At 45.4% G+C, this 25,692-nt stretch overlaps 10 non-coding genes across 10 annotated transcripts; all 10 read left to right on the top strand.

Moving 5' to 3' along the window:
* The first annotated feature begins 1,684 nt into the window (after window positions 1–1,684).
* trnaq-uug (transfer RNA glutamine (anticodon UUG)) lies at window positions 1,685–1,756 on the top strand. Its single transcript has one exon. It is a non-coding gene; the product is annotated as a tRNA-Gln (tRNA).
* Window positions 1,757–3,833: 2,077 nt separating this feature from the next.
* trnaq-cug (transfer RNA glutamine (anticodon CUG)) lies at window positions 3,834–3,905 on the top strand. Its single transcript has one exon. It is a non-coding gene; the product is annotated as a tRNA-Gln (tRNA).
* A 1,924-nt stretch (window positions 3,906–5,829) lies between these two features.
* Window positions 5,830–5,901, top strand: trnar-ccg (transfer RNA arginine (anticodon CCG)). The gene has a single exon. It is a non-coding gene; the product is annotated as a tRNA-Arg (tRNA).
* A 1,946-nt stretch (window positions 5,902–7,847) lies between these two features.
* On the top strand, window positions 7,848–7,919 carry trnaq-cug (transfer RNA glutamine (anticodon CUG)). The gene has a single exon. It is a non-coding gene; the product is annotated as a tRNA-Gln (tRNA).
* Window positions 7,920–10,705: 2,786 nt separating this feature from the next.
* trnaq-uug (transfer RNA glutamine (anticodon UUG)) lies at window positions 10,706–10,777 on the top strand. Its single transcript has one exon. It is a non-coding gene; the product is annotated as a tRNA-Gln (tRNA).
* Window positions 10,778–12,866: 2,089 nt separating this feature from the next.
* Window positions 12,867–12,938, top strand: trnaq-cug (transfer RNA glutamine (anticodon CUG)). The gene has a single exon. It is a non-coding gene; the product is annotated as a tRNA-Gln (tRNA).
* A 2,477-nt stretch (window positions 12,939–15,415) lies between these two features.
* trnaq-cug (transfer RNA glutamine (anticodon CUG)) lies at window positions 15,416–15,487 on the top strand. The gene has a single exon. It is a non-coding gene; the product is annotated as a tRNA-Gln (tRNA).
* A 274-nt stretch (window positions 15,488–15,761) lies between these two features.
* On the top strand, window positions 15,762–15,833 carry trnaq-uug (transfer RNA glutamine (anticodon UUG)). The gene has a single exon. It is a non-coding gene; the product is annotated as a tRNA-Gln (tRNA).
* A 4,025-nt stretch (window positions 15,834–19,858) lies between these two features.
* trnaq-cug (transfer RNA glutamine (anticodon CUG)) lies at window positions 19,859–19,930 on the top strand. The gene has a single exon. It is a non-coding gene; the product is annotated as a tRNA-Gln (tRNA).
* A 273-nt stretch (window positions 19,931–20,203) lies between these two features.
* Window positions 20,204–20,275, top strand: trnaq-uug (transfer RNA glutamine (anticodon UUG)). The gene has a single exon. It is a non-coding gene; the product is annotated as a tRNA-Gln (tRNA).
* Window positions 20,276–25,692: the final 5,417 nt, after the last annotated feature.

Below are 25,692 nucleotides of genomic sequence, written 5' to 3'. Positions count from 1 at the left end.
ATATAGTCAGCATTTCTTGTTATTCCATGGTGTAATGGTGAGCACTCTGGGCTTTGAATCCAGCGATCCGAGTTCGAATCTCGTTGGAACCTTATTGCTGCTGAGACAGCTGTCAATAAATTTAGAACATCCAACATTGAAAGGGTGGGCTTATTCTTCAAGCTTATGCCTTTTGTGCCGGTAAATCAGCAGAAGTCGTGCTTGTTGCTGGTGTGGTCCGGAGTTGTGAACAACAATGTTTTGCTGAGTACCCTGGTGAAACAAGTGGAGAGTGTTAATCAACAGAGTCAACACTCAGGGGTCTGGACTCGGGATGAAAGCATTTTCTTCACATCCATGAGCGGAGACACCTCCAGGCTTTCCCACCGAGTTCCAGATTGTTCTGGTGCTTCTACAGAAAGCGCAGCTGCAACGTCCATCAGCGGCAGACAGCGGGGATTTGACACGTTCATAACAAACACAGAAAATACTGCAAATACTCAGCAGGCCAGGAAGCACCTGTGAGGAGTGAAACAGACCGAAGGTTTCAGTTCAAACACCTCTAGTTTTAGACACCCCGACTAAGAGAAAGAAGATTATATCCATCTACCACATTGCTCCTCCTCATAATTTTGCCCACCGCTGTCAGATCATCCCTCAGCCTCCTCCGCTCCAGGGAGAACAGAATCAGTGTCTCATTCTAACTGAAATGCGTCATTCCACCAACATCTTGGTGAACTTCCTCTGCTCCCTCTCCCGCTCTATCACATCCTGCTCACAGTGTGGTGACCAGAAATTCACACAGTACTCCATCCGTGGCCGAACCAGTGTTTGATAAAGTTGTAACACGACATCCCTGTTCCTATATTCTTTTCCCCAGCCGATGAATACAAGCATCCCATATCGCTCCTTCAGCACACTGTCTACCGTGCTGCCATATCCAAGGATCTATAGACACCACTTGTTCATCGACACTCCCTCGGGCCCGACTATTTACTGTGTATGTCCCATGTTTGTTTGTCCTTTCAAAACGCCTTAGGATTAGATTCCATGCAGCAATATCCCACCCATCTTTTCAGCTGATCCACATCCAGCTTCAGCCGGTGAGTATCCACTCGCTATCGACATATCGAGAGATATTTCTCTCAACTGCAAACTTAGAAATAACACTGCAACACTCACATCCAAGTCATGAATGTATATAACAGACACTAACGGTCCCAGCACCGGTCCTTGTGGTGCACCACTGGTAACGGACTACCAATCATAAAGGAATATCTTCACCACCACAACCTGCCTCATGTTACCAAGAGAATGATGGACACAACTTGCCCTGTATCTTATGAGCTCTAAACGTTTGGACCAGCAAAAATGTGCAGCATCTTGTCAAACGACTTCCCAATGTCCATATAGCAAACTCGCCTCACGAATGCAGTTTGTTACTTGTTTGAAATATTCATTCACATTAATGACACGGGATTTCCCATAAATAAAGCCATACTGAGCAAATCTAATATATATTTGACCTGCCAACTTTAAATAAATCCTGTCCTCCAGAATTTCTGTCACTAATTTCCCTCCTAGTAACATGCTGAACTTTTTAAGATGAATGGGCCAGCAAACTTGTAAGAAGAGGGAGAGAAGTTACTTGCTGCTTCAGCCCAAGTTTACAGGTTTGGCCATAAAATCAGTCAGCATTTGCTGTGGTTCCATGGTGTAATGGTGAGCACTCTGGGCTTTGAATCCAGCGATCCGAGTTCAAATCTCGGTGGAACCTCACTACCGCTGAGTCCGCTGTCGAATGATTTTGAACATCCAAGCTTGAAAGTCTAGGATTATTCTTGATATTTATGCCCTTTATGCTGGTAAATCATCAGAAGTCTTCCTTTCTGTTGGTGTGGTCCGGAGTTGTGAACAGCAGTGTTTTACTGAGCGCTCTGGTGAACTACCTGGACGGTGTTAAATAATAAAGTCTGGTCTCGGGATGTAACCGGTTTATTCATGTCCATGTGGGGAGATTCCACAGGCTTCCCACCGGGTTCCAGACTGTTGTGGTGTTTCTGCAGAAACTGTAGCTGCACGTCCCTCAGAGGCAGACAACGGGGCTTTGATGCATGTATAATAAACACAGAAAATACTCCAAATACTCAGAAGGTCAGTCAGCATATGTGGGAAGTGAAACAGAGCGAACGTTTCAGGTCAAACAACCTTCGTCATATTTGATTGTCATTCATGATTTTGATTCATTTATCTCTGGGACGTCCAAATCCTTCCCCCCCCCCCCCCCATGTGGGGTAAAGAGATTATTCAGCTGGTCAGTTGCTCCTCATCTGCGTTGTAAATAGTTTTACAGGTGAGAGTCTTTATCTCTATCCTGACCAGTGTCAGGGGCTAAAGGTCAAACAGATTCCGTCACATTTCCTCCCTATCCTCTGTTCACTTCACAGTTCATACATTACTACAGACCAGAAACAGGCTATTCGGCCCACCGTGTTTATGCTGACCTCTGTACTCATCTATCCACCCCCCATTTAGCCACATGTCGTCAGTAGATTTCCACGCCTTGAAGATTCAATTGCTTGTCTCAATGCTCCTTAAATGTTGTGGCAAAACCAGACTGCACCTCTGCCTCAGCGCTTTCCAGATGCCAACCGCCCTCTAAGCGAAGAAAATCCTGCTTAGCTCCCGTGAATCCCCTCACTCTCACTTTAAATATATGTCCTCTTATTTTACACATCACGACCAAGGGAATGACGACTCTCTCCATCTTCCATATCGCTCCTCCTCATAGTTTTACCCTCCTCTGTCAGATAATCGCTCAGCCTCCTCCGCTCCATGGAGAACATACACAGTCTCTCATTCTAACTGAAATTCTTCATTCCAGCAACATCATGGTGAACCTCTTCTGCTCACCCTCCGGCACTATCATATCCTGTTCACACTGTGGTGACCGGACCTGCACACATTACACCAGTTGTTGACGAACCAGTGTTTGCTAAAGTTGTAAAGCAACATCCCTGTTCCTATATTCTTTTCCACAGCCGATGAATGCAAGCATCCCATATACCTCCTTCAGCACACTGTCTACCGTTCTGTCAATTCCAAGGATCTCTGGACCACCCTCTTCCATCGACAATACCATAGTCCCCACCAATTACTGTGTATCCACATGCTTTTTGTCCTTTCAAAATGCATCACTTTTCACCTGTCAGGAATAAATTCCATGGACCAATATTCCACCCATGTTTTCAGCTGATTCGCATACAGCTGCAGTCGGAGACAATCCACTCGATCTCTACAAAACAAAAGACTTTTCTCTCACCTGCCAACTTGGTAATCACACTCTAACATTCACATTCAAGTAATGAATGTAAATCACAGACACCAAGATCCCATCACCGGTCCTTGTGGTACACCACTGTTCACCTATTGCCAATCAGAAAACAATATCTTCACCTCCACCCACTGCCTCATGGTATCGAGAGAATTTTGGACACAACTTGTTCTAACCGTTTGGACCAATAAAAATGTGCAGCATCTTGTCGAAGTCAGTTCTAATGTCCTTCTACCAAACTAACCTCACCAGTGCAATGAGTTACTACTTTGAAATATTCTTTCACATGAATGATAAAGGATTTCCCAAACACAAAGCCAGCCTTATCATCTCTAAGATATATTTGACCAGCCAAGTTGAAATAAAGCCTGTCCTCTAGAATTTCTTTCAATAATTTACCTGATAGTAACTTGCTAAACCTCTTCAGATGAATGGACAAGTAAGAACAAGGAGAGCAGTTACTTGCTGCTTTAACCCAAGTGTACAAGTTGGGCCAGGAAAATCAGTCAGTATGTGCTGTGGTTCCATGGTGTAATGGTGAGCACTCTGGACTCTGAATCCAGCGATCCGAGTTCAAATCTCGGTGGAACCTGTTTGCTGTCAAGTGTGGTGCTGTCCTTGCGGATAAATGCAGAGGTTGTGCCTCCGAACTTTTGATGAAACAAAGTATCCATCTAAGCTGTCCCTACCATTCGTTACATCCAAGGTCTCAGTCCAACTGCATGAGTCCTGAGATCGTTCCCTTTTTGGCTGAGGTCTTTCATTCTTGGTTTGAAACAAGTTTACACCTCATGAAAATTCCCTCCATCTGGAATGAGAGGGCCTGATGGTGGGGAGGTGGAGTGACATTGACTGAGATTGTGCAGGTTCCATGGTGTAATGCTGAGCACTCTGGGCTTTGAATCCAGCGATCCGAATTCAAAACTGGGTGGCACCTCATTGTTACTGAGTCACCTGTCAACAAATGTTGAACATCCAGCATTATAACGTCTGGCTTATTCTACATGTTTATGCCCTTTGTGCAGGTAAATCAGCAGAAGTGATACTGGCTGCTGTACGCTTCGGAGTTGTGAACAACAGTGTTTTGCTGAGCACTCTGATGAAACAAGTGGACAGTGTTAAACAAGAGTCAACACTCAGCGGTCTGGACTCGGGATAAAAGCATTTTATTCACATCCATGAGCGGAGACACCTCCAGGCTTTCCCACCGAGTTCCAGATTGTTCTGGTGCTTCTACAGAAAGCGCAGCTACACGTCCATCAGCGGCAGACAGCGGGGCTTTGACACGTTCATAGCAAACACAGAAAATACTGCAAATACTCAGCAGGACAGGAAGCACCTGTGGGAAGTGAAACAGAGAGAAGGTTTCAGGTCAAACACCTCTTGTTTTAGACACCCCAACCAAGTCAAAGAATATTCTCACCATCTACCATGTTGCTCCTCCTTATAATTTTGCCCACCTCTGTAAGGTCAATTCTCAGCCTCTACCGCTCCAGGGAGAACAGACACAGTCTCTCATTCTAACTGAAATGCTTCATTCCAGCAACGTCTTGATGAAGCTCCTATGCTCCCTCTCCCGCACTATCACATCCAGCACACAGTGTGCTGACCAGAACTGCACACAGTACTCCAGCCGTGTCCGAACCTTTGTTTGGTAAAGTTGTAACACGATATCCCTATTCCTATATTCTTTTCCACAGCCGGTGAAAGCCGGCATCCCATAAGCCTCTTTCACAACACAATCTACCTGTACTGTCACTTTCAGGGATCTATGCATCCCCCTTGTTCATTGAAACTCCCTCGGGTCATAATATTTACTGTGTATGTTCCATCCTTATTTGTCCTTTCAAAATGCATCAGGATTAAATTCCATGCAGCAATATTCCACCCAGCTTTTGAGCTGATCCACATCCAGCTTCAGCCGGAGAGAATCCACTCACTATCTACAAATCGACAGACTTTTCTCTCAACTACAAACTTAGAAATAACACTGCAACACTCACATCCAAGTCATGAATGTATATAACGGACAACAACGGTCCCATCACCGGTCCTTGTGGTACAACACTTGTCACCGACTGCCAATCAGAAAACAATATCTTCGCCACCACCCCCTGCCTCATGTTACCGAGAGAAGGTTGACACAACTTGCCCTGTATCCTATGAGATCTAAACATTTGGACCGGCAAATATGTGCAGCATCTTTTCGATGGTCATTCTAATGTCCATCTACAAAACTACCCTCACCAATGCACTGTTACTTCTAACAATATTCATTCACATTAGTGACACAGGATTTCCCAGACACAAAGCCATACTGACGATTTCGAAGATATCTTTGAACTGCCAAGTTTAAATAAATCCTGTCCTCCAGAATTTCTTTCAATAATTTCCCTCATGGAAACTTGCTAAACCTCTTCAGATGAATGGGCCAGTAAGAACAAGGATAGAAGTTATTTGCTGCTTCAGCCCAAGTGTACAAGTTTGGCCACTAAAATCATGTTAGCATCTGCTGTGCTTCCATGGTGTAATGGTGAGCACTCTGGACTCCGAATCCAGCGATCCGAGTTCAAATCTCGGTGGAACCTACTTTCTGTCAAGTGTTGTGTTGCGCTTGCGGATGGATGCAGAGTTTCTGCTCCGAACTTTTGATGAAACAAAGCAGCCATCTGAGCTTTCCCTGCCATTCGTTTAATTCAAGGTATAAGTCCAACTGCATGAGTCCTGAGATTGTTCCCTTCTTGGATGAGTTCGTTCATTCTTGTTTTGAAACAAGTTTACATACGGTGACAATCCCCTCCAGCTGGAATGAGATGCTCTGATGGTGGGGTGGTGGAGTGACATTGACTGAGGGTGCGCAAGTTCCATGGTGTAATGGTGAGCACTCTGAGCTTTGAATCCAGCGATCCGAGTTCAAATCTCGGTGGAACCTTATTGCTGCTGAGTCAGCTGTCAACAAATTTTGAACATCCAATATTGAAAGGCCTGTCGTATTCTTCATGTTTATACCGTTTGTGCTTTAAGTCAGAAGAAGGCGTGATTGCTGCTGGTGTGGTCAGGAGTTGTGAACAACGGTGTTTTGCTGACCACTCTGATGAACCAATTGGACAGTGTTACACAACAGTGTCAACACTCAGGTGTGTGGACTCTGGATGAAAGCAGTTTATTCACATCCATGAGGGGAGACACCTCCAGGCTTTCCCACCGACTTCCAGACTGTTTTGATGTTTCTGCAGAAAGTGCAACTGCACGTCCCTCAGCGGCAGACAGCGGGTCTTTGATACATTCATAATAAACACAGAAAATAAAGCAAATACTCAGCAGGTGTGGAAGCACCTGTGGGAAGTGAAACAGAGCGAAGGTTTCAGGTCAAACACATATTGTTTTGGACAATCCGACCAAAAGAAAGAAGATTCTCAACATCTACCATATTACTCCTCCTCATAATTTTGCCCACCTCTGTCAGGCCACCCCTCAGCCTCCACAGCTCCAGGGAGAACAGACCCAGTCTCGCAATCAAACTGAAAATCTTCATTACTGCAACATCCGGGTGAATCACTTCTGTTCTCTCTCTAGCACTATCACATGTGTGGTGACCAGACTGCTCACAGTGTAGTGACCAGAACTGCACACAGTACTCCGGCTGTGGCCGAAACAGTGTTTTGTAAAGTTGTAACACGACATCCCTGTTCCTATATTATTTCCACAGCCGATGAATGCAAGCATCCCATATGCCTCCTTCACCACACTGTCTACCTGTGCTATCACTTCCAGGAATCTATGCATCCCGCTTGTTCATCGACACTCCCTCGGGCCCGAATATTTACTGTGTATGTCCCATCCTTGTTTGTCCTTTCAAAATGCATCAGGATTAGATTCCATGCAACAATATTCCAACCAACTTTTCAGCTGATCCACATCCAGCTTCAGCCGGAGAGAATCCACTCGCTATCTACAAATCGATAGACTTTTCTGTCACCTGAAAACTTAGGAATCACACTCCAACACTCACATTCAAGTCATGAATCTATATAACAGTCAACAACGATCCCAGCCCCGGACGATGTGGTACACCACAGGTCACCGACTACCAATCAGAGAACAATCTCTTCACCACCACCCCCTTCTTCATGTTACCGAGAGAATGCTGGACACAACTTGTCCCGTATCTTATGAGCTCTAAACTTTTGGACCAGTATAAATGTGCAGCATCTTGTCAAAGGATATCCCAATGTCCATCTAACAAACTACCCTGATGAATGCACTTAGTTACTTCTTTGAAATATTCAATCACATTAATGACGTAGGATTTCCCAAACAAAAAGCCATACTGACCATCTCTAATATATATTTGACCTGCCAAGTTTAAATAAGTCGTACTCCAGAATTTCTTTCAATAACTTCCCTGATAGTAACGTGCTAAACCTCTTCAGATGAATGGGCCAGTAATATTGTAAGAACATAGAGAGAAGTTTCTTGTCGCTTCAGCCCAAGTGTGCAGTTTGGGCCAGGAAAATCAGTCAGCATTTGCTGTGGTTCCATGGTGTAATGGATAGCACTCTGGACTCTGAATCCAGCAATCCGAGTTCAAATCTCGGTGGAACCTACTTGCAGTCAAGTGTTGTGCTGCCCACGCGGATGCATGAAAAGGCTGTGAATCCGAAGTTTTGATGAATCAAAGCAGCCATCTGAGCTTTCCCTGCCATTTCATTAATCCAAGGTCTTAGTCCAACTCCATGGGTCCATAGATCGTTCCCTTTTTGGCTGAGGTCGTTCACTCTTGATTTGAAACAAGTTTACACCAGGTGACAATCTCCTCCAGCTGGAATGAGATGCTCTGATGGTGAGAGGTTGACTGAGGGTGTGCAGGTTCCATGGTGTAATGGTGAGAACTCTGGGCTTTGAATCCATCGATCAGAGTTCAAAACTCGGTGGAACCTTACTGCTGCTGAGTCAGTGTCGAAAACTTCTGAACATCTAAGGTTGAAAGGCTGGGATTATTCTTAATGTTTATGCCCTTTATGCTGGTAAATCAGCAAAGATCTTGCTTGCTGCTGGTGTAGTCCGGAGTTGTGAACAGCAGTGTTTTACTGAGCGCTCTGGTGAACTACTTGGACGGTTAAATAATAGAGTTCGGTCTCGGGATTGAAGCGATTTCTTCACGTCCAGGCGGGGAGACACCTCCAGGCTTACCCACCGAGTTCCACACTGTTGAGGTGTTTAGACAGAAAGAGCAGCTACGCGTCCCTCAGCGGCAGTCAACGGGTCTTTGATACATACATAATAAACACAGAAAATACTGCAAATGCTCAGCAGGTCAGACAGCATCTGTGAGAAGCGAAACAGAGCGAACGTTTCAGGTCAAACACCATTCGTCGGATTTGATTTTCATTCATGATTTTGATTCATTTATCTCTGGGACGTCCAAATCATTGGCCCCTTGAGGGGTAAAGAGTTACTTCAGCTGGTCCATTTCTCGTCAACTCCATTATAAATAGTTTTACAGGTGAGAGTCTTTATCTGTATCCTGACCACTGTCCAGGGCGAGAGGTTAAGCTGCTCCCGTCACCCTTCTGCACTCTCTTCCGCTTCCTCTGTAAGTTCACAGTTCATACAATTCTACGGACCAGCACAGGCCGTTCGGCCCACCGTGTCTATGCTGCCCTCTGTACTCATCAATCCACACCCCATTTAGCCACATTTCGTCTGTAGATTTCCAGGCCTTGGTGATTCAATTGCTTGTCTCAATGACCCTTAAATGTTGTGGCAGAACCAGCCTGCACCTCTCCCTCAACGCGAATTCCAGATTCCAACCACTCTCCGTATGAAGAAAATCCGACGCAGCTCCCCTGAATCCCCTCTCTCTTGCTTAAAAATATATCTTCTTGTTTTGGACACCTCGACCAAGGGAAAGAAAATTCTCACCATCGACCATATTGGTCCTCCTCTTAATTTTGTGCACCTCTCTCAGGTCACACCTCAGCCTCCTCCGCTCAAGGGAGAACAGTCCGGTCTCTCATTCGAACTGAAACACTTCATTCCAGCAACATCCTAGTGAACCTTCCCTTCTTCCTCCTCAGCACTACCACATCGTGCCCAAAGTGTGGTGACCAGAACTGCATACAGTACTCCAGCTGTGGCCGAAACTGTATTTGGTAAAGTTGTAACATAACATTAATGTTCCTATATTCTTCTACACGGCCGATGAATGCAATCATCCCATATCCCTTCTTCACCACACTGTCTACCTGTGCTGCCTCTTGCAGGGATCGATGGGTCTGTACCTCAAAGTCCACCTGTTCATCAACACACGCTAGGACCCGACCATTTACTGTATACTATCCCATCTATGTTTGTCCTTTCAAAATACATCCCTTTGCACCTGTCAGGATTAAATTCCATTCACCAATACCCCACACGGCCAATCAGCACATCAAAATCCAGCTGTAGCGGGAGAGAATCCAGTCGTTATCTACAAAACTAGAGATTTTCTCTCACCTGAAAGCTTAGTAATCACACTCCAACACTCACATCCGAGTCATAAATGTATATCACAAACAGCAAAGTACCAGCACCGGACCTTGTGGTACACCACCGGTCACCGACTGCCAATCAGAAAACAATGTCTTCACCTCCACCCACTGCCTCATGTTATCGAGAGAATTTTGGACACAACTTGCCTTGGATCTTATGAGCTCTAACCGTTTGGACCAGCAAAAATATGCAGCATTTTGTCGAAGGCCTTTCCAATGTCCATCTACTAAACTACCCTCACTAATGCATTTAGTTACTTCATTGAAATATTCATTTACATGAATGACACAGGATTTCCCAAACACAAAGCCATCCTGACCATCCGTAATATGTATGTGACCTGCCAAGTTTAAATGAATCCCGTCCTTCAGAATTTCTTTCAATAATTTCCCTTATAGTAACTTGCTAAACCTTTTCAGTTGAATGGGCCAGTAAGAACAAGGAGAGAAGTTACTTGCTGCTTCAACACAAGTGCACAGGTTGGGCCAGGAAAATCAGTCAGCATTTGCTGTGGTTCCATGGTGTAATGGTGAGAACTCTGGACTCTGAATCCAGCGATTCGAGTTCAAATCTCGGTGTAACCTACTTGCAGTCAAGTGTTGTGCTGCTTATGCGGACGCATGCGGAGGCTGTGAATCTGAACTTTTGATGAAGCAAAGCAGTCATCTGAGCTTGCCCTGCCATTCGTTTCATCCAAGGTCTCAGTCCAACTCCATGGGACCTGAGATAGCTCGCTTCTTGGCTGAGTTCGTTCTTTGTTGGTTTGAAACATGTTTACACTAGGTGACAATCCCCTCTAGCTGAAAATGAGAGGATATGATGGTGGGGAGGTGGGATGATATTAACTGAAGGTGTGCTGGTTCCATGGTGTAATGGTGAGCACTCTGGGCTTTGAATCCAGCGATCCGAGTTCAATCCTCTGTGGAACCTTACTGCTGCTGAATCAGCTCTCGAAAAATTTTGAACATCCAAGGTTAAAAGTCTGTTATTATTCTTGATGTGTATGCCCTTTATTCTGGTAAATCATCAGAGGTCTGGCTTGCTGCTGGTGTGGTCTGGAGTTGGGAACAGCAGTGTTTTACTGAGCGTTCTGGTGAATTACGTGGATAGTGTTAAAAAACGGTCTCGGGATGTAAGCGATTTATTGACGTCCATGAGGTGAGACGCCATAGGCTTTCCAACCGAGTTCCAGTTTGTTGTGGTGTTTCTGCAGAAAGTGCGGCTGCACGTCCCTCAGCGGCAGGCAGCGGGGCTTTGATACATATATAATAAACACATAAAGTACTGCAAATACTTAGCAGGTCAGGCAGCATCTGTGGGAAGTGTAACAGTGCGAATGTTTCAGGTCAAACACCCTTCGTCAGATTTGATTTTCATTCATGATTCTGATTCATTTATCTCTGGGACGTCTAAATCCTTCTCCCCTTGTGGGGTAAAGAGATTATTCAGCTGGTCATTTGTTCCTCATCTGCGTTGTAAATAGTTTTCAGGTGAGAGTCTTTATCTGTATCCTGACCAGTGTCCGGGGCTAAAGGTCAAACTGCTCCCGTCACCTTTCTGCACTCTCTTCCCATCCTCTGTTCACTTCACAGTTCATACAATCCTACAGAAAATCAACAGGCACTACGGCCAACCGTGTCCATGCTGACCTTTGTACTCATGAATCCACGCCCTATTTGTCCACGCTTGTCTCAATGCTCCTTAAATGTTCTGGTGGAATCAGCCTGCACGTCTCCCTCAGCACGAGTTCCAGATGCCAACCACCCTCTGTATGAATAAAATCCTACACAGCTCCCATGAATCCCCTCCCACTCACTTTAAATATTGGTCCTCTTGTTGTACACACCCCGACCAAGAGAAAGACGATTCCCACCATCTACTACATTGCTCCTCCTCATAACTTTGCCAAACACTGTCAGCTCATCCATCAGCCTGCTCCGTCCCATGGAGAACAGACCCAGTCTCTCATTCTAACTGTAATACTGCATTCCAGCAACATCCTAGTGAACCCTTCTGCTCCCTAACCAGCACTATCACATCCTGCTCAAAGTGTGGTAATGAGAACTGCAAACAATGCACCCGCCGTGGCCAAACATGTGTTTAGTAAGTTTGTAACACGACATCCCTGTTCCTGTATTCTTTTCCACAACCGATGAATGCAAGCATCTCATATCCCTCCTTAAGCACACTGTCTACCTGTGCTGCTATTTCAAACAATCTACGGACCCCCCCTCCCCTTGCTCATCGACACTCCCTCGGGCCCGACCATTTATGTGTGTGTTACATCCCTGTTTGTCCTTTCAAAATGCATTATTTTACACCTGTCCGGACTAAATTCAATGCACCAATATTCCACCCAACTTTTCAGCTTATCCACATCCAGCTGCAGCCGGAGAGAATCCACTCGCTATCTACAGAACGAGAGACCTATCACCTGCCGATACAACTGCTACACGATACAACTCTCACCTGCCAACTTGATTAATCACACTCTAACACTCACATCCAAGTCGGGAATGTAAATTACAGACACCAAGGTCCCAGCATCGGTGCTTGTGGTACCTCACGGCTCACCGATTACCAATCAGAAAACAATATCTTCACCTCCACCCCCTGCATCATGTTATCGAGAGAATTGTAGACACAACTTGCCGTGGCTCTAATGAGCTCTGACCGTTTGGACCAGCAAAAATGTGCCGCCTCTTGTCGAAGGTAGTTCTAATTTCCATCTACCAAACTACCCTGACCAATGTAATGAGTTACTTCTTTGAAATATTCATTCATATTAATGACACAGGATTTCCCAAACACAAAGCCATCCTGACCATCTCTAAGATATATTGGTCCTGCCAAGTTTAAATAAATCCTGACCTCCAGAATTTTTTTTCAATGATTTCCCTGATAGTAACTTGCTAAACGTCATCAGATGAATGGGCCAGTAAGAACAAGGAGAGAAGTTACTTGCTGCTTCAGCACAAGTTTACCGGTTGGGCCAGGAAAATCAGTCAGCATTTGCTGTGGTTCCATGGTGTAATGGTGAGCACTCTGGACTCTGAATCCAGCGATCCGAGTCGAAATCTCGGTGGAACCTGTTTGCTGTCAAGTGTTGTGCTGCCTTTGCGGATGCATGCAGAGTTTATGCCTCCTACGTTTTGATGAAGCACTGCAGCTATCTGACCTTTCCCTGCCTTTCGTTTCAACCAAGGTCCCAGTCCAACTCCATGGGTCCTGAGATTGTTCCCTTCTTGGCTAAGTTCGTTCATTCTTGTTTTGAAACAAGTTTTCATACGGTGACAATCCCCTCCAGCTGGAATGAGATGCTCTGATGGTGGAGAGGTGGAGTGACATTGACTGATGATACGCGGGTTGCATGGTGTAATGATGAGCACTCTGGGCTTTGAATCCAGCGTTCCGAGTTCAAATCTCGGTGGAACCTTACTGCTGCTGAGTCAACTGTCGAAAATATCGAACATCTAAGGTTGAAGGGCTGGGATTATTCTTGATGTTTATGCCTTTTATAGTGGTAAATCAGCAGAAATTTTGCTTGCTGCTGGTGTGGTCCAGAGTTGTGAACAGCAGTGTTTTGCTGAGCGTTCTGGTGAACTAAGTGGACACCGTAAACTAACAGAGTCCGGTCTCGGGAATTAACCGGTTTATTCACGCCCATGCAGAGAGATGCCATAGGATTACCACCGAGTTTACAACTCTTGTGGTGTTTCTACAGGAAATGCAGTTGCACGTCCCTCAACGGCAGACAACGGGGCTTTGGTACATACATAATAAACACAGAAAATACTGCAAATAGACAGCAGGTCAGGCAGCATCTGAGGGTAGTGAAACAGAGCAAACGTTTCAGGTCAAACACCCTTCGTCAGATTTGATTTTCATTCATAATTTTGATTCATGTATCTCTGGGACGTCCAAACCCTTCGCCCGTAGTCGGGTATAGAGATTATTCAGCTAGTCATTTGCTCCTCATCTGGTTGTAAATAGTTTGCCAGGAGAGTGTATTTATCTGTATCCTGAGCAGTGTCCAGGGCTAAAGGGAAAACTGCTCCCATCACCTTCCTATACTCTCTTCCCATCCTCTGTTAACTTCACAGTTCATAAAATCCTACAAAAATGTAACAGGCACTTCGGCCAACCGTGTCCATGTTGACCTCTCTACTCATCAATCCACGTCCCATTTCGCCACATTTCGTCTGCAGATTTACAGGCCTTGGTGATTCATCTGCTTGTCTCAAAGCTCCTTGAATGTTCTGGCAGAACCAGCCTGCACCTCTCCCTCAGCGCGAGTTCCAGATGCCAACCACCTTCTAACTGAAGAAAATCCTACTCAGCTCCCCTGAATCCTCACCCACTCACTGTAAATATATGTCCTCTTGTTTTACACACCACGAGCAAGAGAACGAAGATTCTCACCATCTACCATATTGCTCCTCCTCATAATTTTGCCAAACTCTGACAGGACACCCCTCAGCCTCCTACGCTCCAGGAGAACAGACCATGTCTCTCATTCTAACTGAAATACTTAATTCCACCAACATCCTGGTGAACTCTTCTGCTCCCTCTCCAGCACTATCACATCCTTCTTAGAGTGTGGTGACGAGAACTCCACCCAGTGCACCAGCCGTGGCCAAACCAGTGTTTGGTAAAGTTGTAACACGACATCCCTGTTCCTGCATTCTTTTCCACAGCTGATGAATGCAAACATCCCATATCCCTCCTTCAGCATACTGTCTCCCTGTGCTGCCATTTCCAAGGATCTATGGACTCCCCCCCCCCCCCCCCCCCGTTCATCGACACTCCCTCGGGCCCAACCATTTACTGTGTATTGTCACATCCTTGTGTATCCTTTCAAAATGTATCACTTTTCACCTGTCACGACTTAATTCCATGCACTAATATTCCACCCATCTTTTCAGCTGATCCACATCCAGCTGCAGCCCGAGAGAATCCACTCGCTATCTACAAAACGAGAGACCTCTCACTTGCCGATAGAACTGCTACACGATCCAACTCTCACCTGTCAACTTGATAATCACACTCTAACACTCGCATCCAAGTCAGGAATGTACATCACAGACACCAAGGACCCATCACCGGTCCTTGTGGTACACCGCTGCCCACGATTGCCAATCAGAAAACAAAATGTTCACCTGCACCCCTTGCCGCATGTTATCGGGAGAAATTTGGACACAACTTGCCTTGGATCTAATGATCTCTGACCTTTGGACCAGAAAAAATGTGCAGCCTATTGTCGAAGATGTCTAATGTCCATCTATCAAACTACCCTGACCAAAGCACTGTTACTTCTTTGAAATATTCATACACATTAATGACACAGGACTTCCCATACACAAAGCCATCCTGACCATCTCTAAGATCTATTTGACTTGCCAAGTTTAAATAAATCCTGACCTCCAGAACTTTTTTCAATAATTCCCCTGATAGTATCTTGTTGAACCTCTTTAGACGAATGGGTCAATAAGAACAAGGAGAGAATTTACTTGCTGCTTCAGCCCAAGTGCACAGGTTGGGCCAGGAAAATCAGTCAGCATTTGCTGTGGTTCCATGGTGTAATGGTGAGCACTCTGGACTCTGAATCCAGCGATCCGAGTTCAAATCTCGGTGGAACCTGTTTTCTGTCAAGTGGGTCGCTGCCATTGCGGATGCATGCAGAGTTTATGCCTCCGAAGTATTGTTGAAGCAAAGCAGCCATCTGAACTTTCCCTGCCATTCGTTTCATCCAAGGTCTCCGTCCAACTCCATGGGTCCTGAGATCGTTCGATTCTTGGCTGATTTCCTTCAGTCTTCTTTTCAAACAAGTTTACATACAGTGAAAAAGCCCCTCCAACTGGAAGGAGAAAGTCTGATGGTGGGGAAGTGGCGTGACATTGACTGAGGGTGTGCAGGTTCCATGGTGTAATGGTGAGCACTCTGGGCTTTGAATCCAGCGATCCGAGTTCAAATCTCGGTGGAACCTTACTGATGCTGTGTCAGCTGTCGACTATTTCGAACACCCAAGGTTGAAAGGCTATGATTATTCTTGATGTTTCTATCCTTTATGCTGGTAAATCAGCAGAAGTCGTGTTGTTGCATGTGTGGTCCGAAGCTGTGAACAGCAGTGTTTCACTGAGCGCTCTGGTTAACCGCGTGGACCGTGTTAAATAACAGAGTCCGGTCTCGGGATGTAACCGGTTTTTTTCATGTCTATGAGAGGAGACACCTCAGGGATATCCCACCGAGTAGAAACTGTTGATGTGTTTTTACAGAAAGTGCAGCTACACGTCCCTCAGCGGCAGACAACGGGGCTTTGATACATTCAGTATAAACACAGCAAGTACTGCAAATACTCAGCAGGTCAGTCAGCATCTGTGGGAAGTGAACCATAACGAAAGTTTCATGTCAAACACCCTTCGTCATGTTTGATTTTCATTCATGATTTTGATTCATTTATCTCTGGGACGTCCAAACCCTTCGCCCCTTGTGGAGTAAAGAGATTATTCAGCTGCGCAGTTGCTCCTCATCTGCGTTGTAAATAGTTTTTCAGGTGAGAGTCTTTATCTGTATCCTGACCAGTGTAGAGAGCAAAAGGACAAACTGCTGCCGTCAGCTTTCTGCACTCTCTTCCGTGTGCTCTGTTCACTTCACAGTTCGTACAATCCTACAGAAGAGTTCGTTCATTCTTGTTTTGAAACAAGTTTACTAACGGTGACAAGTCCCTCCAGCTGGAATGAGACGATCTGATGGTGGGGAGTTGGAGTGACATTTACTGAGAGTTTGCAGGTTCCAATGTGACAATTACATGAGTACTCTGGGCTTTGAATCTAGCGATGTGAGTTCGAATCTCTGTGGAACCTTACTGCTGCTGAGTCAGCTGTCAATAAATTTCGAACATCCAACATTGAAAGGCTGGGCTTATTCTTTATGTTTATGCCCTTTATGCTGGTAAATCACCAGAAGTCTTGCTTGCTGCTGGTGTGGTCCGGAGTTGTGCACAACAGTGTTTTGTTAAGCACTCTGGTGAACCAAGTGGACAATGTTAAACAACAGAGGTCTGTACTCGTTTTGAAAGCAGTTTATTCACATCCATGAGGGGAGACACCTCCAGGCTTTCCCACCGAGTTCTATACTTTTGCGGGGCTTTGATACAATCATATTAAACACAGAAAATACTCCAAATACTCAACAGATCAGTAAGCACCTGTCGTAAGTGAAGCAGAGCGAAGGTTTCAGGTCAAACACCTCCAGCTTTAGACACCCCGACCAAGAGAAAGAAGATTCTCTCCATCTACCATATTGATCCTCCTTATAATTTTGCCCACCTCTGACCGCCACCTCTCAGCCTCCCCCGCTTCGGGGAGAACAGACCCAGTCTCTCATTCTAACTGAAATGCATCATTCCAGCAACATCCTGGTGAACCTCCTCTTCTCCCTCTCCAGCACTATCACATCCTGCCCACAGTGTGGTGACCAGAACCACACACAGGACACCAGCCGTGGTAGAGCTTGTGCTTGGTAAGTTTGTAACACGGCATCCCTGTTCCTATATTCTTTTCCACAGCCGATGAATGCAAGCATACCATCTGCCTCCTTCACCACACTGTCGACCTGTGCTGCCCCTTACAGCGGTCTATGGATCCCCCTTGTTCATCGACACTGCCTTGGGCCAGACCATTTACTGTGTATGCCCCCTCCTTGTTTGACCGTTCAAAATGCATCACTTTGCACCTGTCAGCATTAAATCCCATGTTCCAATATTACACCAAACTTTTCAGCTGATCCACATCCAGCTGCAACCGGAGAGAATCCACTCGCTATCTATAAATAGAGAAACTTTTCTCTCACCTGCAAAGTTAGTAATCACTTTCGAACACTCACATCCAATTCATGAATGTACACAACAGACACCCACTGTCCCTGAAACTGTCCTCGTGGTGCACCACTGGACGCCGACTGCTAATCAGAAAACAATCTCTTCACCATCCCCCCTGATTCATGTTACAGAGAATATTTTGGATCCAACTTGTCTTGGATCCTATCAGCTCTAAATTTTTGGACCATCAAAAACATGTGCCATCTTGTCAAAAACCTTACTAAAGGCAATCTACTAAACTGCCCTCACAAGTTCACTGGGATACTTCTTTGAAAAAGTCTTTCACGTTACGTAGTCAGGATTTCCCAAATACAAAGCCATCCTGACCATCTGTAATATATATTTGAGCTGCCAAGTTTAAGTAACTCCTGTCCTCCTGAATGTCGTTCAATATTCCACTTAAGGTAACATTGTAACGCTCTTCAGATGAATTGGAGACTAATCTTGATCATAACATGGAGGGAAGATTCAGCCCAAGTGTACAGGATTGGGCCAGGAAATGCAGTCAGCATTAGTTGTGGTTCCATGGTGTAATGGTCAGCACTCTGGGCTTTGAATCCAGCGATCCGAGTTCGAATCTCGGCGGATTCTATTGCTGCTGAGTCAGCTGTCAACAAATTTAGAACATCCAACATTGAAAGGCTGGGCTTATTCTTGATGTTTTGTCCCCTTATGCTGCTAAATCAGCAGTAGTCGTGCTTGCTGCTGGTGTGATCCGGTGTTGTGAACAACAGTGTTTTCCTGAATGCTATAGAGAACTACGTCGACAGTGTTAAATAACAGACTCGACACTCAGGAGCCCGATCTTGGGATGTAAACGGTTTATTCACGTCAATGTGGGGAGACACCTTGAGGTTTTCCCACCGAGTTACAGAGTGTTCCCGTGTTTATACAGAAAGTTCAGCTACACCTCTCTCAGCGGCAGACAACGGGGCTTTGCTACATTCATTATAAACATAGAAAATACTTCAAATACTGACCAGATCAGGCAGCACCTGTGGGAAGTGAAACAGAGCAGTTTCAGTTCAAACACCTCTTGTTTTAAACACCCCGACCAAGAGAAGAAAGATTCTCACCATCTACCATATTGCTCTTCCTCATAATTTTGCTCACCTTTGTCAGGTTATTTCCTCAGCCTCCTCCGCTCCAGGGAGAACAGACCCAGTCTCTCAATCTAACTGAAATGTTTCAGTCTAGCAACATCCTGGGGTACATTCTCTGCTCCCACTCCAGCACTATCACATCCTGCTCAGAGTGTGGTGACCAGAACTACACACAGTACTCCAGCCGTGACAGAACTAGTCCTTACTAAGTTTGTAACATGACATCCCTGTTCCTATATTCTTTTCAACAACCGATAAATGCAAGCATCCCATATCCCTCCTTCACCACACTGTCTACCAGTGCTGCCACTTCCAGAGGTCCATGGATCCCCCTTGTTCATCGGCACTGCCTCGGGCCCGACAATTTACTGTGTATGCCCCATCCTTGTTTACCCTTTCAAAAGGCATCACTCTTCCCCCCTCCAAGATTAAAGCCCATTCACCAATATTCCACCCAAATTTTCAGCTGATCCACATCCAGCTGCATCAGGAGAGAATCCATTCTTAATCTACAAATCGAGAGACTTTTCTCTCACATGCAAACTCAGTAATCACTCTCCAACACTCACATCCAAATCATGAATGTACACAACAGGCACCAACGGTCCCAGCACCTGTCCTTGTGGTACATAACTGGTCACCGACTGGCAATCAGAAAACAAATTTATGAGTTCTAACGGTTTAGAGCAGAAAAATGTGCAGCATCTTGACAAAGGCCTTATCAATATTCCATGTGCCAAACTATCCTCACGAATGAACATAGTTACCTCTTTTAAATATGCAATCACGTTAATGACACAGGATTTCCCAAACACAAAGCCATCCTGACCATCTCTCATGTATATTTGACCTGCATAGTTTAAATAAATCCTGCCTTCCAGAATTTCTTTCAATATTTTCCCTGAGAGTAACTGCTAAATCTCTTCAGATGAATGGGCCAGTAATCTTGTAAGAACAAGGAGATAAGTTACTTGCTGCTTCAGCCCAAGTGTACAGGTTGGGCAAGGAAAATCAGTCAGTATGTGCTGTGGTTCCATGGTGTAATGGTGAGCACTCTGGACTCTGAATCCAGTGATCCGAGTTCAAATCTCGGTGGAACCTGTTTGCTATCAAGTGTTGTCCTGTCCTTCCGGATAGATGCAGAGGTTGTGCCTCCGAACTTTTGATGAACCAAAGCAGGCATCTAGGCTTTCCCTGCCATTCTTTTCATCCAACGTCTCAGTCCAACTCCCTGGGTCCTGAGATGTTTCACTTCTTGGCTGTGGTCTTACATTCTTTGTTTGAAACAAGTTTACACCCGGAGACAAGCCCGACCAACTGGTATGAGATGATCTGATGGTGGGGAGTTGGAGTGACATTGACTGAGGGTGTGCAGGTTCCATGGTGTAATGGTGAGCACTCTGGGCTTTGAATCCAGCGATCCGAGTTCAAATCTCGGTGGAACCATACAGCTGATGAGTTAGATATCGAAAAATTTTGTATATCCAAGGTTGAAAGACTGGAATTATTCTTGATGCTTATGCACTTTATGCTGGTAAATCAGCAGAAGTCGTGATCGCTGCAGCTGTGGTCCGAAGTTGTGAACAGCGGTGTTAGCTGAGCTCTCTGGTGAACTATGTGGACAGTGTTAAATAACAGTTTTGACACTTAGGTGTCCGTTCTTGGGATCCAAGTGGTTTATTCACGTCCATGTCGGGAGACTCCTTCAGGCTTTCCCACCGAGTTACAGACTGTTCTGCTGTTTCTACAGAAGGTGCAGCTACACGTCCTTCAGCGGCAGAAAGCGGGGCTTTGATACAATCATAATAAACACAAAACATACTGCAAATACTCAGCAGGTCAGTCAGCACCTTTGGGAAGTGAAACAGAGCGACGGTTTAACTGCAAACACCTCTTGTTGTAGACACTGCGTCCAAGAGAAAGAGGATTCTCACCATATACCATATTTCTCCTCCTCATAATTTTCCCACCTCTGTCAGGTCACCCCTCAGCCTCCTCCGTTCCAGGAGAACAGAACCTGTCTCTCATTCTAACTGAAATGTTTCATTACAGCAACATCCTGGTGAACCGACTCTGCTCCCTCTCCAGCATTATCACACCCTGCCCACAGTGTGCTGACCAGAACTGCACACAGTACTCCACCCTTGGCCGAACTAGTGTTTGGTAAGTTTGTGACACGACATCCCTGTTCCTATATTCTTTTCCACAGCCGATGAATGCAAACATGCTATTTGCCTCCTTCACCACACTGTCTACTTGTGCTGCCACTTCCAGGGTCTATATATCCCCATTCTTCATCGACACTCCCTCGGGCCCGACCATTTACTGTGTAAGCCCCCTCCTCGTTTGCCTTTCAAAATGCATCAATTTGCACATGACAGGATTAAATACCATTCTCCAATATTCCACCAACCTTTTCAGCTGATCCACATCCAGCAGCAGCCGCAGAGAATCTACTCGCTTTCTACAAATCGAGACACTTTTCTCTCACCTGCGAACTTAGTAATCACTCTGCAACACTCACGTCCAAATCATGAATGTGCACAACAGACAACAACCATCCCTGCACCGGTCCTTGTCCTGCACCACTTCTCACCGGTTGCCAATCACAAAACAATCCCTTCACCATCACCCCCTGCCTCATGTTACCGAGAGAATTTTGGATTCCACGTGACTTGGATCCTTTGAGCTCTAAATGTTAGGACCATCAAATACATGCGGCATCTTGTCAAAGACCTTACTAAAGTCTATCTACCAATCTGCCCTCACGAATTCACTTGGATACTTCTCTGAAAAAGTCAATGACATTCCTAAGATAGGATTTCCCAAGGACAAAACCATACTGACCATCCCTAATATATCTCTGACCTGCCAAGATTAAATAAAGCCTGTCCTCCTCAATTTCGTTCACTATTCCCCTTATGGTAACATGCTAAACCTCGTCAGATGAATTGGAGAGTAATCTTGACGAACACGGAGAGAAGATTCAGCCCACGTTTACAGCATTGGGCAGGAAAAGCACTCAACATTTGTTGTGGTTCCATGGTGTAATGGTGAGCACTCTGGGCTTTGAATCCAGCGATTCGAGTTCAAATCTCGGTGGTACCTTACAGCTGATGAGTTAGCTGTCGAATAATTTTGAACATCCAAGGTTGAAAACCTGGAATTATTCTTGATGTTTATGCCCTTGTGCTGGTAAATCAGCTGAAGTCGTGCTTGCGGCAGGTCTGGTCCGGATTTGTGAACAGCAGTGTTTGCTGAGCGCTCTGCTGAACTATGGGGACAGTGTAAAATAACAGACTCGACACTTAGGTGTCCGTTCTTGGGATGCAAGCGGTTTATTCACGTCCATGTGGGGAGACTCCTTCAGGCTTTCCCACCGAGTTCCAGACTGTTGTGGTGTTTCAAGAGAAAGTGCAGCTACCCGTCACTCAGCGGTAGACAGAGGGGCTTTGATACATTCATAATAAACACAGAAAATACTGCAAATTCTCAGCAGGTAAGGCAGCATCTGTGGCAAGTGAAACAGAGCGAAAGTTTCAGGTCAAACACCCTTCGTCAGATTGGATTTTCATTCATGATTTCGATACATTTATCTCTGGGACGTCCAAACCCTTCGCTCCTTGTGGGGTAAAGAGATTATTCAGCTGGTCAGTTGCTCCTCATCTGTGTTGTAAATAGTTTTACAGGTGATAGTATTTATCTGCATCCTGACCACTGTCCTTGGCGACAGGACACACTGCTCCCGTAACCTTCTGCACTCTTTTCCCCGTGCTCTGTTCACTTCACAGTTCATAGAATCCTACAGAACAGCAACAAGCCCTTCGGTCCACCGTTTCAATGCTGACCTCTGTACTGATCGATCCACGCCTCATTTATCCACATTTCGTCCCTTGGCGTTTCATTTACTTGTCTCAAAGCTCGTTAAATGTTGTGGTCGAACCAACCTGCACCTGCCCCTCAGCACGAGTTCCAGATTCCAACAACCCTCCTTGTGAAGAAAATCCCACTCAGCTCCGCTGAATCCCCTCTCTCCAACTTTAAATATATGTCCTCTTCTTTTACACACCACGGCCAAGAGAAAGAGGATTCTCACCATCTACGATATTGCTCTTACTCATAATTTTGCCCCCCTCTGTCAGGTCACCCCTCAGCCTCATCCACTCCAGGGAGAACAGACCCAGTCTCTCATTCTAACTGAAATGCTTCATTCCAGCAATATTCTGGTGAACCATTTCTGCTCCCTCTCCAGCACTATCATATCCTCCCCAGAGTGTTTTGACCAGAACTACACACAGTACTACAGTCGTGACAGAACTAGCGCTTGGTAAGTTTGTAACACGACATCTCTGTTCCTATATTCTTTTGCACAGCCGATGAATGCAAGTATCTCATATCGCTCCTTCAGCACACTGTCTACCCTGCTGCCATTTCCAGCCGTCTATAGATCCCCCTTCTTCATCGACACTTGCCTCCGACCCGACAATTCACTGTGTATGCCCCATCCTTGTTTGCCCTTTCAAAATGCATCACTTTGCACCTGTCAATATTAAATCACATGCACCAATATCCACCCAACTTTTCATCTGATACACATCCAGCTTCAAAAGGAGAGAATTCAATCGCTATCTACAAATCGAGAGACTTTTCTCTCACCTGAAAACTTAGTAATCACTCTCCAACACTCACATCCAAATCATGAATGTACACAACAGACACCAATTATCCCAGCAGCTGTCCTTGTGGTCACCACTCGTCACCGACAGGCAATCAGAAAACAATTTCTTACCAGCAGCCCCTGTCTCATGATATCGAGAGAATGTTGGACACAACTTGCCTTGGATCTTATGAACTCTAAATGTTTGGACCAGCAAAAATGTGCAGCATCTTGTTGAAGGCCATTCTAATGTCCATCTACCGATCTACCCTCACCAATGCACTTAGTTATTTTTTTGAAATATTCATTCACATTAATGACACAGAATTTCACAAACACAAAGCCATCGTGACCATCTCGAACATATATGTCACCTGCCAAGTTCAAATAAATCCTGTCCTACAGAGTTTTTTCAATACTTTCCCTCATAGTAACTTGCTAGACCTCTTCAGATGAATGGGCCAGTAAAAACAAGAACAGAAGTTACTTGCTGCTTCAGCCCAAGTGTACAAAATGGGCCAGGAAAATCAGTCAGCATTTGCTGTGGTTCCATGTTTTAAGGGTGAGCACTCTGGACTCTGAATCCAGCGATCCGGGTTCAAATCTCGGTGGAACCTGCTTGTTGTCAAGTGTTCTGCTGCCCTTGCGGATGCATACGGAGTTTGTGCCTCCGAAGCTTTGATAAAGCAAAGCAGCTAACTGAGCTTTCCCTGCCATTCGTTTCATCCAAATTCTCAGTTCAACTGCATGGGTCCTAAGATCGTTCCCTTCTTGACTGAGTTCGTTCATTCTTGTTTTGAAACAAGTTTGCATACGGTGACAATCTCCTCCAGCTGGAATGCGATTTTCAGATGGTGGGGAGGTGGAGTGACATTGACAGGGTGTGTACAGGTTCCATGGTGTAATGGTGAGCACTCTGGGCTTTGAATCTAGCGATCCTAGTTAGAAACCCGGTGGAACTTTATTGCTGCTGAGTCAGCTGTCAACAAATTTCGAACATCCAACATTTAAAGGCTGGGATTCTTCATGTTTATGCCCTTTGTGCTGGTAAATCAGCATAAGTCGTGCTTGCTGCTGGTCAGGTCCGGATTTGTGAACAGCAGTGTTTTGCTCAGCGCTCTGGTGAACCAAGTGGATAGTGTTAAACAATAGAGTCTACACTCAGGGGTCTGGACTCGGGATGAGAGCAGATTATACACATCCAAGCGGGGAGACACCTCCAGACTTTCACACAGAGTAACAGACTGTTCTGGTGTTTCTACAGAAAGTGCAACCACACGTCCCCCAGCAGCAGATAGCGGGGCTTTGATACATTCATAATAAACACAGAAAATACTGCAAATACTCAGTAGGTCAGGAAACACCTGTGGGAAGAGAAACAAAGCGAAGGTTTCAGGTCAAACATCTCTAGTTTTAGACACCCCGACCAAGAGAAAGATTCCCTCTATCTACCATATGGCTCCTCCTCATAATTTTGCCAACCTCTGCCAGGTCATCCCTCAGCATCCTCCGCTCCAGGAGAACAGACCCAGTCTCTCATTCTAAATGAAATGTTTATTTCAGCAACATCCTGGTGAAAATCCTCTGTTCCCTCTCCAGCACTATCACATCCTCCCCACAGTGTGGTGACCAGAACTATGTCTTAGTACTCGACCCGTGGCAGACCTAGTGTTTGGTACATTTGTAATACAACATTCCTGTTCCTATATTCTTTTGCACACCCGATTAATATCAGTATACCAAATGCCTCCTTCACAACACTCTCTACCTCTGCTGCAGGTTCCAGCGGTCTTTGGATCCTCCTTGTTCATGGACACTCCCTCGGACCCGACCATTTACTGTGCATGCCCCCCCATTGTTTGTGCTTTCAAAATTCATCACTATGCACCTGTCAAGATTAAATCCCATGCTCCAACATTCCACGCAACTTTTCAGCTGATCCACATCCAGCTTCAGCTGGAGAGAATCCACTCGCTATCTGCAAATCGACATACTTTTCTCTCATCTGCAAACTTAGTAATCACACTCCAACACTCACATCCAAATCATGAATGTACATAACAGACACCAACGTTCCCAACACCTGTCCTTGTGGTACACCACTGGTCACCGACTGGCAATCAAAAAACAATCTCTTCAACACCAGCCCCGCCTCATGTTACAGAGAGAATTTTGGACATAACTTGCCCTGTATCTTATGAGCTCT

Source organism: Pristis pectinata, chromosome 37, assembly GCF_009764475.1.
Source record: "Pristis pectinata isolate sPriPec2 chromosome 37, sPriPec2.1.pri, whole genome shotgun sequence".
Lineage (NCBI taxonomy): Eukaryota > Metazoa > Chordata > Chondrichthyes > Rhinopristiformes > Pristidae > Pristis > Pristis pectinata.
Note: the sequence above shows the minus strand (reverse complement) of the source record. Positions and strands in the feature narration are given on the sequence as shown.